The 18,306-nt window shown below is 46.6% G+C and overlaps 1 long non-coding RNA gene across 1 annotated transcript in view; it reads right to left on the reverse strand.

Moving 5' to 3' along the window:
* Positions 1–8,780: 8,780 nt before the first annotated feature.
* Positions 8,781–18,306, reverse strand: part of LOC139277944 (uncharacterized) — a 190,792-nt gene continuing 181,266 nt past the window's right edge. Inside the window, exon 6 of the long non-coding RNA XR_011596183.1 lies at positions 8,781–8,913. This is a non-coding gene — a long non-coding RNA (uncharacterized lncRNA). The remainder of the gene's footprint in view (positions 8,914–18,306) is intronic.

An 18,306-nucleotide genomic window follows, 5' to 3' on the forward strand; every position in this document is an offset into this window, starting at 1 on the left:
CCTTTCTGTCTCTCCTTGTCAAGTACTCCTGAATATTTAATTCCCAGTCCTGGTCACCTTGCAACCACATCTCTGTAATGGTTATCAGATCATCCCAGATGACCAGGCTATGGCTCGTTTCTCTAGAAGAGCAAAGGCTGAGGGATGGCCTAATAAAGGTCTGTAAGATTATGAAGGGGTTTGAGAGTGTAGATATGTGTTTCCACTTGTGGCGGAGACCAAAGCTAGGGACAATTGTGATGTATTTGCTTCATGGGTTTTTGCTTAAAAATTCATAGCAGCACATACTGTAAAAAAAACTAGTTGGTTTATTCACAAAGATTTAACAATCACACTACACATTACCAGTTCATCCACTAAGTTCACAACTGTACACCTCATCGTGGATGACCTAGACCCAATTGATTGGGTTTTTATTGTGCCTTGTGAATATCACATGGCTGGCTAAGCCACTCACAATGCAACAGCTCTACAAACCTGTGAGCATGCTCACAGGTTCATACATTACACCAATAAATCCAGTAGGGAATTCAGAAGAAAATTCTTTACCCAGAGACTGGTTCAAATGTGGAACACATTACCTCAGGGATTGTTTGAGTTCAATAGCATAGATTCATTTAAGGGGAACTCAATAAACGCATGAGGGGGGAAAGGAATTGAAGGTTATGTTGATAGAAGAGGGGTGGAGGAGGCTCATGTGGAGCATAAACACCAGCATGGACCAGTTAGGCTGAATGGTCCGTTTCTGTGCTTTAATTACTTTGTAATTCTATATATCCTACACGAGCAGGAGCAGTGAGGTCGGGGCGAAGGAGCGGTGAGAGACTGTAGAGGGACGTGATCGGGGTCCAGGGGAGGCGTGAGTTAGGAGCCAGAGGCCAGGGGCAGCACGGGCCAGCCCACACTGCGATATGTGTGCGCACTAGGTCCGTGCAGCAGAGCTGGTCTCCAGTCGTCTTGGATAACCCTTGCCACTGGACCAAGACCTCGCTCTGTCAAGCTCATGTGGTGGCTGGTGTGCAACTGCCACCACACGTTAAAAAAATCCACGCAGAGCCATCTTCCACCCTCAGGATGTAGTTCAGGATCTGGAATATTAGGTCCTTCGTTGACACACCTGCGAACTCATCCTTTTTTGACGTGGAAGCAAGTCATCCTCGTTTCGAGGGACTGCCTGTGATGATGACACGGCAAGCAACCCTCAGGTGGGCAGAAGAAATGTTTCAAGGACACCCTCAAAGCCTCCTTGATAAAGTGCAACATCCTCACTGGCACCTGGGAGTCCCTGGCCAAAGACCACCCAAAATGGAGGAAGAGCATCCGGGAGGGCGCTGAGCACCTCGAGTCTCGTCGCCGAGAGCATGCAGAAATCAAGCGCAGGCAGCGGAAGGAGCGTGCGGCAAACCAGACTCCCCACCCACCCTTTCCTTCAACCACTGTCTGTCCCACCTGTGACAGAGACTGTAATTCCCGTATTGGACTGTACAGTCACCTGAGAACTCACTTTTAGAGTGGAAGCAAGTCTTCCTCGATTTCAAGGGACTGCCTATGATGAAAAGGGGTTATACTGTTGGAATTGTTGTACTAACAGGTTCGTGTAAAAGTGCCTTGGGCGTTTAGCACAACTGCCTGTGTGGGGGAATGACAGAAGACCTCCAGGTGACTGAACAATCGAGTCTGATGGTGGGCAGCGATGAGGATTGCAGCTGATTCTTCACCCTTTCTTAGTAGAACAGCACGTCACGTTATAACACACAGGGGAGATGGTGGAATTTGTTTTATTAAAATTATGCACTTCATAGCTGAGAACTAAACCCCTAAAGCTCTATTATTGTTGAAGATTATGAAATATCTACAAGTTGCAGATCTTGGTAAGATTGACACTGAATGGACTGCCTGTGTTTGATCAGGGCAAACAGAGTAGGTGCTTTGAATTAGTCCCGTGTTTACCTAACACAATTACTCCTCTAAGTAATGTAATTACAATTGGACTATTTGAATACTGTTGGATTATACTCTTTATTAGTGCAGCATTGTTAGGTGGGACTTTCACATTAGCCAGTAATGAGAGTACACTTTTATATTTCCATCACTTAAATCCTGCTTCTTCCCATGCATTTTAATTATGATCCATTATTAGATTGTACGCTTCATTCCTGCACTGTTCCACTGTTGCTGCATAATTATTTTGTACTATATTACAGATAGGAGACAAAGGTGCTTACCTGTTTAATGGGTCTCTCTTCAACTTCAGCTACTCTGATATTTGTTCACGGGTTTTAGGAGCAAGATTGTATCCCGTGACTTCTGGCCAATCCTACCTCCAGCACAGCAAGCCGATGTCCCTGAAATCAATCCCTGCTCCAAACCTTCTTCCCCTTTTGTTCCCTCTGCTCTGGAGTTTGTCGACTAATGCTGAGGTGCGGTTCTACAGGTGCAGTGCGGAGAGAGTGCTGCACTGTCGGAGGTGCCGTCTTTCGGGTGAGACGTTAAACCAAGGCCACGTCTGCTCTCTCAGGTGAACGTAAAAGATCCCATGGCACTATTTCGAAGAAGAGCAGGGGAGTTATCCCCGGTGTCCTGAGGCCAATATTTATCCTTCAGCCAACATCACTAAAACAGATGATCTGGTCATTATCACATTGCTGTTTGTGGGAGCTTGTTGTGCACAAATTGTCTGCTGCATTTCCTACATTACAACAGTGACTACGCATCAGAATTATTTCACTGGCTGTATAGTGCTTTGGGATGTGCTGCGATTGTGAAAGACGCTATATAAATGCATGCTCTTTCTTTTTCTCGCGTGTGTGAGCCTTCATCACTACTGTCACCAGAAAGGCTCTCATTTAGATCGGGCTTCATTGCATCCTTTCGGAAATCTCTCACAGTGCTTCCACACAGTGGGTGTCTTTGAAACATCGTGACTGTTGACTGGTAGCTGTAATGTATGTACATGTGAGTGTGCTCACAGGTTTGTAGAGCTGTTGAGGGGGTTGACTTATGAAGATAGGAAGAAACTGGCTCCACTGGCAGGCAGGTCGGTAACCAGGAGGACACAGATTTAAGATGATTGGCAAAAGAACTAGGGGGGAAATTAGGAGACTTTTTTAACACAGCGAGTTATGAACTGGAACGCGCTGCCTGAAAGGACGGTGGAAGCAGATTCAATAGCCACTTTCAAAAGGAAATTGGACAAATACCTGAAGGGGAAAGAAATTGCAGGGCTGTGGGGAAAGGACAGGAGAGTGGGACTAATTGGATAGCTCCTTCTAAGAGCTGGCCTTCTGTGAAATTGCCCCTGTACGCAGGGCCAGTTAGCTTGGGTGGCTGGCACTAACGGAGCGCTATTGGGTTAGCGCGCGGCCGTGGCGGCCACATCGACCCGAGCGGGATTGTTACCCCGGGGCTCCGCTGGCGAAAAATGGTTTGCGCCGCAATAAGCGCTCCGCTGCAGCGCACGCACGCCTTGTGCGTGGACAACTTATCGCCCCACGCCAACCCCTTTGCACCCCTCGGGGGAAATTGCACCGCGGGACATGAGGTCGGCGCGGGGGCGATAGCACCAACAACTTCTACGGTGCACGAAGCTATGGGGCCCCGACCGCCCTTAAAGGGGAGTTGGTTGCAAGCCAGCCGCCATCTTTCTTCAGCCGGCCCGACATTGGCGGCCGCTGGCATGGTCGGGCCGCCAACCCACAGACCAGCACCCCCTCATGGGTGCCAGGCCACTGGCTCAGCCAACACCCTCCCGAGGTGACCCAGTGGGCGCCACTAAAGAGGCTGCAGTGTTCGAAGAGGCCTGCCCCTTTAAAAAGAGAGGGATGTCCTGAGGTGTCAGCGTGGCGCTAGGCCTCGCGCCGCACAAACGCCGGGGGAACGCTTGTTCCCGCAGGCAAAATTTTTTTTAGTCAAAGAGCCCAAATCTACGGCGCAGAAGAATCACTTCTAGTGAAATGACCGCCCCCAAACCCAGCACGGGGCAATTTCGGCCCCTATGATTGTGTGACCAACTCATCATCATAGGCAGTCCCTCGAAAGTGAGGAAGTCTTGCTTCCACTCTAAAAGTGAGTTCTCAGGAGGCTGTACAGTCCAATACGGGAATTACAGTCTCTGTCACAGGTGGGACAGACAGTGGTTGAGGGAAAGGGTGGGTGGGGAGTCTGGTTTGCCGCACGCTCCTTCCGCTGCCTGCGCTTGATTTCTGCATGCTCTCGGCGACGAGACTCGAGGTGCTCAACGCCCTCCCGGATGCTCTTCCTCCACTTAGGGCGGTCTTTGGCCAGGGACTCCCAGGTGTCGGTGGGGATGTTGCACTTTATCAGGGAGGCTTTGAGGGTGTCCTTGAAGCGTTTCCTCTGCCCACCTGGAGCTCGCTTGCCGTGTAGGAGTTCAGAGTAGAGCGCTTGCTTTGGGAGTCTCGTGTCAGGCATGCAGACGATGTGGCCCGCCCAACGGAACTGGTCGAGTGACCAACTATGGAGATAGCAGTCACCTCCTTCAAGACTGAAAAGCACAAGTTTCTCCAGTCCTTCTGACACTCACAATCGGTCTTTCTTTGCATTGTCTCCAGGGCTTGGGTAGTCTTTATAAATGCAAGTTATTTTCTTTTCTTCATCTTCCAGTGACCAAAGCTGGACACCGTGTTCAATGTCTCACCATACAGCAACCTTGGTGTTTTTTTTTAAATGTTTCTTAGTTCTCATCTTTACAGTTAAAATTCCTCCAAAGTACAAGTGTACAAATTGTGTGCAACTCCTAAATTCAATGTTTCGCTGACATCTACATAAGTTTGTGTCCTGTGTAATTTTTAATTACCAAGTTACCTGCCTGCCAGCCGTTGGCATGTTTTGTTCAGAATCACATGGATGGTTCTGCTGCGCGTTTACGATCTGGGATGTTAACGACCAAGTTGATGATATTTCTCTCACACGCGGTGTGCTGGTTTAATTTTAGCTTGTCATCTTTTCTCATTAGTTCGTAAGGTGCTCTTCTTACCCTCTCCACTGTGCTCGGCCGTGTGTTTGTAAGTATTACTTGCAACACTTTATCTTTCGAGCCAAATGATCGCGCCCAGTGTGGAGCAGGTTTTGCAGACGGGGATAGATGTCAGCCCCCACAGAATGCCTGTCCTGGTCTATATCAATGTTGGTGCTCATTAAGGTGAGGCATGATATTGCTGCAACACGCGACCCTTTTTTTTTTGCCTTTTTTTCCCGCAGCGACAGCATCAACTACCTCTGAGCAGGTGGAGTGAGCATCAGCAGCAAAGCAGAGTGCCTTTTTCAGCAATAATCTTAAAAAAAGACTTGCATTTATATAGCACCTTTCACGACCACCGGACGTCTCAAAGCACTTTACAGCCAATGAAGCACTTTTTTGGAGTGTAGTCACTGCTGTAATGTGGGAAACGCGGCAATCAATTATGTGCACAGCAAGCTCCCACACACAGCAATGTGATAATGACCAAGTCAACTGTTCTTGTTATGTTGATTAAGGGATGAATATTGGACCCGGGACACCGGGGATAACTCACCTGCTCTTCTTCCAAATAGCCCATGGGAGTTTTCGTGTCCACCTCATCCGAAAGACGGCACCTCAGACAGTGCAGCACTCCCTCAGCACTGCACTGGGAGGATTTATGTGCTCAAGTCCCTGGAGTGGGACTTGAATCCACAACCTTTAACGCAAATTGTGTCTCGCTTCTCCTGTTTTATCTCTGTTTTAGAATCATTACAGCACAGTTGGAGGCCATTTGGCCCGTCGAGCCCGTAGTTGAAGGCCCTTGCGGACGAGGCATCGGGTCAAGTCTCAAATTTGGGTTAGCTTTTTTTTGCAGCTTGGGTCTTGGGACCTCGGCTTTAAGCTGTTGAAATTTGTGAAAGTTAACCCTTCCTGTGCCACAAGCGTGTTTATTAGTCCTGTCTTTGCCACTCTAGTTTTCTCATCAATAGGAGACCCTTCTATAGGGTGTAGCATGACAATGTATCAGAGGTTGACACGGGTGTATGTGTGATGTGCCCATGTCAATCATTACATTTTGAACTTCCAATTGGCTGCAAAAGCCGGATTCAGATCTGATTTTCAACCAATGAAAATATTTGTATTTTGCTCCTAACTCCAAAAAAGGACAGAAGCTAAGTAAGAATTTTTAAAGTTAGAGTAAGATTGACATGGATTCGATTGAATAGAAGAAAGTCAAATTAAAGTTTAAAAACTGAAATAAAAATAGGACAGAGAACAGAAGCATGAGCAGAATTAACGGTTTCTAATTTTTTGAATTACATCGGAAAATAGAAGCTCCCCAGGACTAGGCCAATTGGTCCCTTGTATCTGTTGTGCCAGTCAATTAGGTCAAGGCTGATCTGTATCTGAACTCCATTTACATTTTTATTATATATTAATAAGAATTAAGTGCTTACTGTCAGTCGTGGCTGAGTGGGTAGCACTCTCGCCTCTGAGTCAGAAGGTTGTGGGTTCAAGTCCCACGCCAGGAACTTGAGCACAAAAATCTAGGCTGACACTCCAGTGGAGTGTTGCACTGTCGGAGGAGAGATGAGACGTTAAACCGAGATCCCATCTGCCCTCTCAAGTTGATGTAAAGGATCCCCACGGCATTATTTTGAAGAAGAGCAGGGGAGTTATCTCCAGTGTCCTGGCCAATATTTATCCCTTAATCAGCATCACTAAAAGTAGATTATCGGGTCATTATCACAGTGCTGTTTGTGGGAGCTTGCTGTGCGCAAACTGGCTGCTGCATTTCCTACATTACAACAGTGACGACACTTCAAAAGTGCTTCATTGGCCGCAAGGCACTTTTGGGATGTCTTGGGGTTGTGAAAGGCGCCATAGAAATGCAAGTCTTTCTTTTTACAGCTGACATTTTGATAGCTTTATTGCTGCAATATTACTGTTTGTTTCAGCACCACAGTGTGCAAGCTGACAAATAAATCAACTGGCCCTTGCCTAACAAAAATCTATTAATCTCAGTTTTGACATTTTCAATTGGCTGCCAACCCCAACAACATTTTGGTGGAGAGAGTTCCAGCTTTGCACTGCCCTCAGTGTGAAGAGATGTTGCCTGACACCACCCCTGAACGGCCTGGCTCTAATCTTCAGGTTATGCCCCCTTGTTCTGGACTGCCCCACCAGACAAAATTGTTTCCCTCCAGCTACCCTATCAGCTTTTTCTGTTCTTATTTTGGAATTCCATTATTTCATCAAAGGCGACATAAGAAAAAAACGTTCTTAATGCAGCGAGTGGTTAGGATTTGGACTGTGCTGCCCTGAAAGGGTGGTGGAGGCAGACTCAACCTTATCTTTCAAAAGGGAGTTGGATAGGTATCTGGAGGGAAAAAAATTGCAGGGTTAGAGATAAAGGCCGGGGGAGTGGGATTAGCTGAGAGTCAGCACGGGCTCGACAGGCCGAACGGCCACCTTCCGCGCTGCCTCCATTCTATGATTCTATTTTTCTTTTTTTATTTCTACTATCTGCAGGTACATAAGAAAATAATAATTAGGAATAGGAATAGGCCATCCAGCTCCTCGAGCCTGCTCCGCCATTCAACAAGATCATGGCTGATCTGGCCGTGGACTCAGCTCCACTTACCCGCCTGCTCCCCATAACCCTTAATTCCCTTATTGGTTAAAAATCTATCTATCTGTGACTTGGATACATTCAATGAGCTAGCCTCAACTGCTTCCTTGGGCAGAGAATTCCACAGATCCACAACCCTCTGGGAGAAGAAATTCCTTCTCAACGCGGTTTTAAATTGGCTCCCCCGTATTTTGTGGCTGTGCCCCCTAGTTCTAGTCTCCCCGACCAGTGGAAACAACCTCTCTGCCTCTATCTTGTCCATCCCTTTAATTATTTTCAATGTTTCTATCAGATCACCCCTCATCCTTCTGAACTCCAACGAGCAAAGACCCAGTCTCAGCCATTTCCACATTTCCCATTATTAAATCCCCCTTCTCAGCTTCTAAGGACCAACATTTACTTTAATCACTCTTTTCCGTTTTATATATCGGTAAAAGCTTTTACTATCTGTTTTTATGTTTTGCGCAAGTTTACTTTCGTAATCTATCTTTCCTTTCTTTATTGCTTTCTTAGTCATTCTTTGCTGTCGTTTAAAATTTTCCCAATCTTCTAGTTTCCCGCTAACCTTGGCCACCTTATACGCATTGGTTTTTAATTTGATACTCTCCTTTATTTCCTTGGTTATCCACGGCTGGTTATCCCTTCTCTTACCGCCCTTCTTTTTCACTGGAATATATTTTTGTTGAGCACTACGAAAGAGCTCCTTAAAAGTCCTCCACTGTTCCTCAATTGTGCCACCGTTTAGTCTGTGTTCCCAGTCTACTTTAGCCAACTCTGCCCTACATTGTTGGGTGAAGTGTAATTTGAGCATTGCGTAGTTATAGGCTCTACAATCTCAGTCACAAAAGAAGGACGAACGGAAGGAACAATAGGAACAGCTAATTTGTTCAGTTACTGCTCTGCCGTGATGTACACGAGGCTGACACTCCTTGAGACACGGTCTGTGGCGTTCATGCGTGTCACTGTTTGGCTGGAGAGCTGATCCAACAGGCATCTTGTCTTGATCCTTTCCCAGCAAGAGGTTTTAAATGCATTTTACCGTGTCTGTCAGAGCCTCTCTCTTCGCACCCCGTGATTGCAATAGAGTCAGTACCAGCTGAGATTTTAGTAATAGCTTTGCCTCGTAAAAAAATAAGTGCTTCTGATTTATTAATCCCCGGTTTAATTAGTGCGGTTTCAGCTTGAATTTCGCAACTTGATTCTGCCCCGATATGAAAGTTCTTCAGTGTAATGCTGCCTTGCTCCTCTCCGCTGCTTTAATAGGATTCTGTAGCCAGCAGAATCAAGTGGATAGGTGTAGAGTTACATTTTCACCCTTCTGAATAAGAAAAAAGATATTGAAAACTTTTGAAATATAATATTGCACGATGAATAGTTTATTAACTAGCTGTTAAATCTCATAGTGAAGCATTGCTTGTCATGCCGCAATAAATATCAGTTATCTCTGTGACCCTTTCAACTGGCTCCTTGTCACTGCACTCTGCCCAAACTATAATGCTGCACAACAAACTTGTAAAAAATGTGTTTGGTAAAGATGATGTAAAACAAAGGGGCCAAAATTGGTGAAGGCCCCCGCCCGCCCAAGTGCCGCTCAAAGGAGCGCCGATGGCTGCCGAGGTACCTGACGGTACTCTGGGCGGGAGTTTTGGCAAAAAGGTCCTTGAAAGGGCGCCCGGCGGCAAAAGAGGGACTTACGCCGTCAATCTGAGTGGCTGCGGGCGGGAGCTTCCAATCCCAGCGGCAAAGGCGCTTGCCGACCAAGTGCCGCCGAGGATAGAGTCAGGCCCACGGAGGGTCGAAGAGCTAGAAAGAAAAATCAATGCAAAAAATAAACAGAACACCTTCAGGGGACCCCCGTGCAGGCAAGTCGCTGTCAGCAAAATGTTTTTAAGTGTTCACTCACCTTTTTTTGCAGGTCTTCACATACCTACCGTCGGGGACAGGCCCGCCTCCACGCCGCGGGCCTTCCCTGTTCTGGTGCCGACTCCCGCCCGCTCCAATCTGGCATCTCGGTGGGGGGGGAGGTCACTTGCACCACTTGGCCACCCGCTGACGTCAGTGGGCGGTTCTCCCCTCCCGCCCACTCCAGCCCAAGCGCAAACTGGGACTGGGACCCGGAGAGGAATGTTGGCGGATCGCGGCGGTAGTCGGCAGTAAGGCCATCAATTACGGCCCCAAAACCTTTTACTGTTTCTGATTTCCCTCCCTCTTGTTCTATATTATGTACCTATTTATTGCACAATATTATATAACAACCGTGGCTCAGTGGATAGCACTCTCGCCTCTGAGTCAGAAGGTTGTGAGTTCCAGGCCCACGCCAAGGACTTGAGCACATTAGTCTAGGCTGGCACTCCAGTGCAGTGCTGAGGGAGTGCTGCACTGTCGGAGGTGCCATCTTTTGGATGAAAAGTTGACGATTACGAATACATTTCTGGTTTTAATTTATTCGTTCCTGGGATGTGGACGTCGCCAGCAAGGACAGCGTTTATTGCCCATCCCTAATTGCTCTCGAGAAGGTGGTGGTGAGCTGCCTTATACAACTGAGTGGTTTGGCTGGACCATTTCAGAGGGCAGTTCAGAGCCAACCACATTGCTGTGGGTCTGGAGTCACATACAGGTCAGACCAGGTAAGGACAGCAGATTGCCTCCCCAAAGGGCATTCGTGAACCAGATGGGCTTTTACAACAATCCGGTAGTTTCATGATCACCATTAATGATACTAACGTTTTATTTCAGATTAGTTAATGAACTGAATTTAAATTCCCCAGCTGCCATGGTGGGACCTGAACTCATGTCTCCGGAGCATTAGTCCAGGCCTCTGCATTACTAGTCCAGTGACATAACAACTATGCTGCCATACCTGTAAGTAAATAAGTAAACACAGCTTGCCCACGCTAAAACATGCACCAATAAAGTGCATGATAATTTGGAGATTTGTACCTATGTAACACTCAATGACCTATGGCACCGACCTGCCACAGAAAGCTTTGAATGAACTGGTGGATATTGCGTGATCGCACTCCAGGGTACAGATGTGGAAGAAGTTGAAGGTTGGAATGATTCGATTATTTCTGACTCCTCAGATAGTTTTGATACAAGTAAAGTACCAGTAGCATATCCTACATTAAATGTACTGGAAGCAAATCCAAGAGAAAGTGAGAATTTAAGTCTGAGTCCGAGTCAGGCAGACAAACAGTCTGAAGTTGTAGAGAGTTCAAATGTAAATCAAGGGCATCCCTTGGAGGAAAACTTTCCTCAGGATCAGCCTAGAATGAGTCTAAGTTCAACACCATGTTTGGAAGGTTCTGTTCGAGAGTGAAGATATTCTTTTTGAAACAGAAAACAAGTGGTTAAGCTTGATTTGTAAATATGGCAAAATCAGTCCATATCTTTTGTTATGTATTACCATGCAAGTTATGTATCATGATTGTTTGTTATAATTACTTCTTCATTAAGGAGGGAGAAGTGTAATAAATATAGCTCCATCCAGTGGACAACTGTGGCATTGCAGCCATTGCTGTTCATAACAATAAAGAGGGAACAGGTCACCTGACTGGTTCCTGAAGTTATCAGCCCTCTTCGAGCCTGTGCATTTGTGAGGTCGTACAGAAACCATAACAATTGCCAAAGATTGAAAGATGGGCGAACACTCAGAGACCATCCCCATTGATGTTAGCCAATCTAGACATGTGTACAACCCAGCGACGGGCCACCTGGGAGATCCTCTTACCTGCTCACCCTGTACACTGAATGAACAAAGATCAACAATGTTGGGGTTGAAAAGTAACCAGATGTTGGGGGAAAGACCCTCACAGGCAGTGAAACAGGGGCTGCGTCCTTTTGTTTTGTTCATTCACAGGCTTTGTGGGCGTCGCCGGCAAGGCCAGCATTCATTGCTTGTCCCTAATTGCCCTCGGGATGGTGGTGGCGAGCCGCCTTCTTGAATAAGTGGCTTGCTGGGCCATTTCAGAGGGAAGTTAATGGTCAACCACTTTGCTGTCTGTCTGGAGTCACATATAGGCCAGACCGGGTAAGGATGGCAGATTTCCTTCCCTAAAGGACATGGGTGAACCAGATGGGTTTTTATGACAATCGGGTAGTGTCATGGTTTTTTTTTTAATCCAGATTTATTTAATTGAATGTAAATTCCCCAGCTGCCAAGAGGAATGTCTCCGGATCATTCATCCAGGCCTCTGGATTACGAGTCCAGTAATAGAGACACTATACTACTGTTCCCTCTGGCGCTAGGCGGGAACATGAAATGCAGTTTGATCCTGACAGTGGAATGAACATGTGGTAGGACGCCCATAAATTGGCTGGGGGGATTTATTGGGTGCCGTTGCACTGTGCAGCACTCCCCCACCCCAGATCCCCTGAGAGACCAGGGCCGATCCCCATATAGAGCACCTTCCGCTGCCCACACCAGTTGCCAAACTGTTTCCCAGAGAAAGGCTAGCGCAGGGCACAGGAGTGAAGAGTGTGCAAATGGATGCAGGAAATCCATGGACGGAATCTTGGACAGGCAGCTGAGGTCAAGAAGCAGAGATGCCAGGGGAACGGGTGGGGAAGTGTTCAGAGCCAGGTGCTGATGGGCATCTCCATCTGAATGGGACTTCAGTAACTATCAATGTTTCATATCAGTTTGAATAAGTAAATTAACAATTGGCAAATGACAATACATTCATTCAGAAAGCAGTTTGGGTCCTTCATTGAAACACCTGTGAACTCGTGGAAGCAAGTCAGCTGCGTTCGAGGGACCACCTATGATGATGATGATGATGATGATGATCCAGGCTGCCCCAGAGTGTGCAAAGTGGGGTTTGTAAGCAGAGGCTGAGCTGCTGTGTGTAAAGTCATTAAAAACCTTTAGAAAGTTTTCATCCAATCCGTGATTACAATCAATCTTAAAACAAGTTCCGTTAAGAACATCGCAACCTAAGTTTCTCCATTTTTTTGTTTTAATCCCCTGTTCTCACCCGGACTGATGCTTAAAACAAAAGAAAGACAGACTTGCATTTCTATAGCACCTCTCATGTTATCCCAAAGCGCTTTACAGCCAATCAAGTACTTTTTGGAGTGTAGTCACTGTTGAAATGTCGGAAATGCGGCAGCCAATTTGCGCACAGCAAGCTCCCACCGTCAGCATTGTGATAATAACCAGAGAATCTGTTTTTGTGATGTTGATTGAGGGATAAATATTGGCCCCAGGACACCAGGGATAACTCCCCTGATCTTCTTCGAAATAGTGCCATGGGATCTTTACCATCTACCTGAGACAGCAGACGGGGCCTCGGTTTAAAGTCTCATCCAAAAGACGGCACCTCCGACAGTGCAGCACTCCCTCAGCACTGCACTGGGAGTGTCAGCCTAGATTTCTCTGCTCAAGTCTCTGGAGTGGGACACGAAGCGACAACAACAATAAGCATTTGCCTCAAGAACCCTCTTAAATCGATAGAATGGTTTGGGTGGGAAGAGAGGAAGGAAGAGAGAGGACAAGTTATCTGACGCAAAAGCAGCAACCATTACCCATATGCTATAATTAAAAATTCATTTGCTAAACTTTTGTTCCTGAATAATTAAGATTTTTTTTTTGGCTTTACTGTTGGTGAACCGAGCCCTGATTGTATCCTGAGGGTTTGGAGACACCTCACACCGCTCATTTGCAAGGATGTGTCCAAGCACAGCTAATGCACATTGGGAAAGACATCTTAATGAATGGTGCTGTCAGGCCAGCAATTTGCAGGCCTACTTATCACAGTGATGTGAGTCAGAGGTTCAAGTCTTGAAACATCCACTAGCTGTTCTTGGCTGGGCCAATTGTTAGGGGGCGAGGAATAAATGAAGCCACAGTCATGACTTCATGCTGGTCAAGTGCTGAGTGTGGCCTCCAAAATGTCACATTCAAATGTTAATAGGTTTCTGGCATGGTCGGGTGGGCGTTTGGGATCGGGAGGTGTCTGGGTCAGTGAGCTTACACGAGAACATTTAGGAGAGTGGAATAACCTTTGCCGGTGTCCTGGCCAACATTCATCCCTCAACTAACACTACCAACTGCAAATGATCTGGTCATTTATCTCATTGCTGTTTGTGGGAGCTTGCTGTGCGCAAATTGGCTGCCCATGTTTGCCAGCAGTGCAACAGTAGTGACTACATTCCAAAATATTTAATTGACTGTGGGACTTTAGGATGTCATGAGGTCGTGAAAGACGCTATATAATTGCAAGTCATTCTTTCTTTGCCCTGCACCTTGTAATTTAACTTGTATTCCACTTTTTCAACCATGTTTTTTTTTTGGTAAACCTTTTACATGACGATAAAACATACAAACACTGACTGTTCAGCCAAAATGCACGACTTTATTCGATGTTTATATTTAATTGGTGGGCTGTGGCTGATCAAAATGGAGATGATTTGGCAAGTGCAGGACTGTATAATAAGAGGATTGCAGAACACGGAGCAGAAGACTAATACAGGTTTAACCTCCCTTATCCAGAACTCCCTTATCCAGAACCACCCCTCGTCCAGAACCAGTCGGCGAGAGGTGGGAGCAGTGTTGGTGAGGCTTATAAAGGCCCAGCGGGTGTTCCTGAGGCGGCGGCAGTCGAGAGGTGGGAGCAGTGTTGGTGAGGCCTATAAAGACGTGCCTGTGCAGCTTCAGTGGGGAGAGAAAGCAAAAAAGTAGAAAGAAATCAAAAGGTGACGTCACAGCCAAAGGGGTAAGTGATTGGTAAGGAGCTTTTCTTTTTCGTTTTTATATCAGTTAGTAACCTGTTAACATTGTTGTCGTCAAATTAAGTAATTAAGTGTATCTAAGAGTTAAGTCATGGCAGGAGAGCTCGGACACGTGATATGCTCCTCCTGTACTATGTGGGAACTCAGGGACACTTCCGTGTCCCTCACGACTACATTTGCGGGAAGTGTATCCGCCTCCAGCTCCTGACGGACCGCGTTGCGGAATTGAAGCTGAGGGTGTATTCACTCTGGAGCATCCACGATGCTGAGAATGACGTGATTAGCATATGTAGCGAGTTGGTCTAACCGCAGGTAAAGGGTCCACAGCCAGATAGGGAATGAAAGACCAACAGGGAGAGCAGTGCAAGGAAGGTAGTGCAGGGGTCCCCTGCGGTCATCCCCCTGCAAACCAGATACACCACTTTGAGTACTGTTGAGGGGGATGACTCATCAGGGAAGGGCAGCAGCAGCCAAGTTCATGGCACCGTGGCTGGCTCTGCTGCACAGGAGGGCAGGAAAAAGAGTGGGAGAGCGATAGTGATAGGGGATTCAATTGTAAGGGCAATAGATAGGCATTTCTGCAGCTGCAACCGAGACTCCAGGATGGTATGTTGCCTCCCTGGTGCAAGGGTCAAGGATGTCTCGGAGCGGGTGCAGGACATTCTGAAAAGGGAGGGTGAACAGCCAGTTGTCGTGGTGCACATTGGTACCAACGATATTGGTAAAAACAGGATGAGATCCTACGAGACGAATTTAAAGAGCTAGGAGCTAAATTAAAATGTAGGACCTCAAAAGTAGTAACCTCGGGATTGCTATCAGTGCCACGTGCTAGTCAGAGTATGAATCGCAGGATAGCTCAGATGAATACGTGGCTTGAGCAGTGGTGCAACAGTGAGGGATTCAAATTTCTGGGGCATTGGAACCGGTTCTTGGGGAGGTGGGGCCAGTACAAACCGGACGGTCTGCACCTGGGCAGGACCGGAACCAATGTCCTAGGGGAAATGTTTGCTCGTGCTGTTGGGGAGGAGTTAAACTAATATGGCAGGGAGATGGGAACCAATGCAGGGAGACGGAGGGAAACAAAATAGAGACAGTAGCAAAAGACAAAAGGAGATGAGTATAAGTGGAGGGCAGAGAAACCCAAGAAAAGACATGGCTCCAGGGTGACCAAGGCTGGGAACTCAACATCCAAGGCTATTCAACATTTAGGAAGGATAGACAGAAAGGAAAAGGAGGCTGGGTGGCGTTGCTGGTTAAAGAGGAAATTAATGCAACTGTAAGGAAAGACATTAGCTTGGATGATGTGGAATCAGTATGGGTGGAGCTAAGGAATACCAAAGGGCAGAAAACGCTAGTGGGAGTTGTGTACAGACCTCCAAACAGTAGTAGCGATGTTGGGGAGGGCATCAAACAGGAAATTAGGAGTGCATGCAATAAAGGTGCAGCAGTTATCATGGGTGACTTTAATATGCATATAGATTGGGCTAACCAAATTGGAAACAATATGGTGGAGGAGGATTTCCTGGTGTGCATAAGGGATGGTTTTCTAGACCAATATGTCGTGGAACCAACTAGGGGGGAGGCCATCTTAGACTGGGTGTTGCGTAATGAGAGAGGATTAATTAGCAATCTCGTTGTGCGGGGTCCCTTGGGGAAGAGTGACCATAATATGGTGGAATTCTACATTAGGATGGAGAATGAAACAGTTAATTGAGAGACCATGGTCCAGAACTTAAAGAAGGGTAACTTTAAAGGTATGAGGCGTGAATTGGCTAGGATAGATTGGCGAATGATACTTAAGGGGTTGACAGTGGATGGGCAATGGCAGACATTTAGAGACCGCATGGATGAACTACAACAATTGTGCATCCCTGTCTGGTGTAAAAATAAAAAAGGGAAGGTGGCTCAACCGTGGCTATCAAGGGAAATCAGGGATAGTATTAAAGCCAAGGAAGTGGCATACAAATTGGCCAGAAATAGCAGCGAACCCGGAGACTGGCAGAGGAGGACAAAGGGTTTGATTAGGGCAGGGAAAATAGATTACGAGAGGAAGCTTGCAGGGAACATTAAAATGGACTTCAAAAGCTTCTATAGATATGTAAAGAGAAAAAAGTTAGTAAAGACAAACGTATGTTCCCTGCAGTCAGAATCAGGGGAAGTCATAATTGGGAACAAAGAAATGACAGATCAATTGAACAAGTACTTTGGTTCGGTATTCACTAAGGAGGACACAAACAACCTTCCAGATATAAAAGGGGTCAGAGGGTCTGGTAAGAAGGAGGAACTGAGGGAAATCCTTATTAGTCGGGAAATTGTGTTGGGGAAATTGATGGGATTGAAGGCCAATAAATCCCCAGGCCTGATGGTCTGCATCCCAGAGTACTTAAGGAGGTGGCCTTGGAAATAGCGGATGCATTGACAGTCATTTTCCAACATTCCATAGACTCTGGATCAGTTCCAATGAAGTGGAGGGTAGCCAATGTAACCCCACTTTTTAAAAAAGGAGGGAGAGAAAACAGGGAATTATAGACCGGTCAACCTGACATCGGTAGTGGGTAAAATGATGGAATCAATTATTAAGGATGTCATAGCAGCGCATTTGGAAAGAGGTGACATGATAGGTCCAAGTCAGCATGGATTTGTGAAAGGGAAATCATGCTTGACAAATCTTCTGGAATTTTTTGAGGATGTTTCCAGTAGAGTGGACAAGGGAAAACCAGTTGATGTGGTGTATTTGGACTTTCAGAAGGCTTTCGACAAGGTCCCACACAAGAGATTAATGTGCAAAGTTAAAGCACATGGGATTGGGGTTAGTGTGCTGACGTGGATTGAGAACTGGTTGGCAGACAGGAAGCAAAGAGTAGGAGTAAATGGGGACTTTTCAGAATGGCAGGCAGTGACTAGTGGGGTACCGCAAGGTTCTGTGCTGGGGCCCCAGCTGTTTACATTGTACATTAATGTGGTATCTCCAAATTTGCGGATGACACTAAGTTGGGTGGCAGTGTGAGCTGCGAGGAGGATGCTATGAGGCTGCAGAGTGACTTGGATAGGTTAGGTGAGTGGGCAAATGCATGGCAGATGAAGTATAATGTGGATAAATGTGAGGTTATCCACTTTGGTTGTAAAAACAGAGAGACAGACTATTATCTGAATGGTGACAGATTAGGAAAAGGGAAGGTGCAACGAGACCTGGGTGTCATGGTACATCAGTCATTGAAGGTTGGCATGCAGGTACAGCAGGCGGTTAAGAAGGCAAATGGCATGTTGTCCTTCATAGCGAGGGGATTTGAGTACAGGGGCAGGGAGGTGTTACTACAGTTGTACAGGGCCTTGGTGAGGCCACACCTGGAGTATTGTGTACAGTTTTGGTCTCCTAATTTGAGGAAGGACATTCTTGCTATTGAGTGAGTGCAGCGAAGGTTCACCAGACTGATTTCCGGGATGGCGGGACTGACATATCAAGAAACACTGGATCAACATGGCTTGTATTCACTGGAGTTCAGAAGAATGAGAGAGAATCTCATAGAAATGTTTAAAATTCTGATGGGTTTAGACAGGTTAGATGCAGGAAAAATGTTTCCAATGTTGGGGAAGTCCAGAACCAGGGGTCACAGTCTGAGGTTAAAGGGTAAGCCATTTAGGACCGAGATGAGGAGAAACTTCTTCACCCAGAGAGTAGTGAACCTGTGGAATTCTCTAGCACAGAAAGTTGTTGAGGCCAATTCACTAAATATATTCAAAAAGGAGTTAGATGTAGTCCTTACTACTAGGGGGATCAAGGGGTATGGCGAGAAAGCAGGAATGGGGTACTGAAGTTGCATGTTCAGCCATGAACTCATTGAATGGCAGTGTAGGCTCGAAGGGCCGAATGGCCTACTCCTGCACCTATTTTCTATGGTTCTATTCCCAGCCACCGGGTGGCGCATGCGCAGAACTCCGACATGAACAAATTGAAGAACTTCCTCGCTAACGACTCCCA

Source organism: Pristiophorus japonicus, chromosome 13, assembly GCF_044704955.1.
Source record: "Pristiophorus japonicus isolate sPriJap1 chromosome 13, sPriJap1.hap1, whole genome shotgun sequence".
NCBI lineage: Eukaryota > Metazoa > Chordata > Chondrichthyes > Pristiophoridae > Pristiophorus > Pristiophorus japonicus.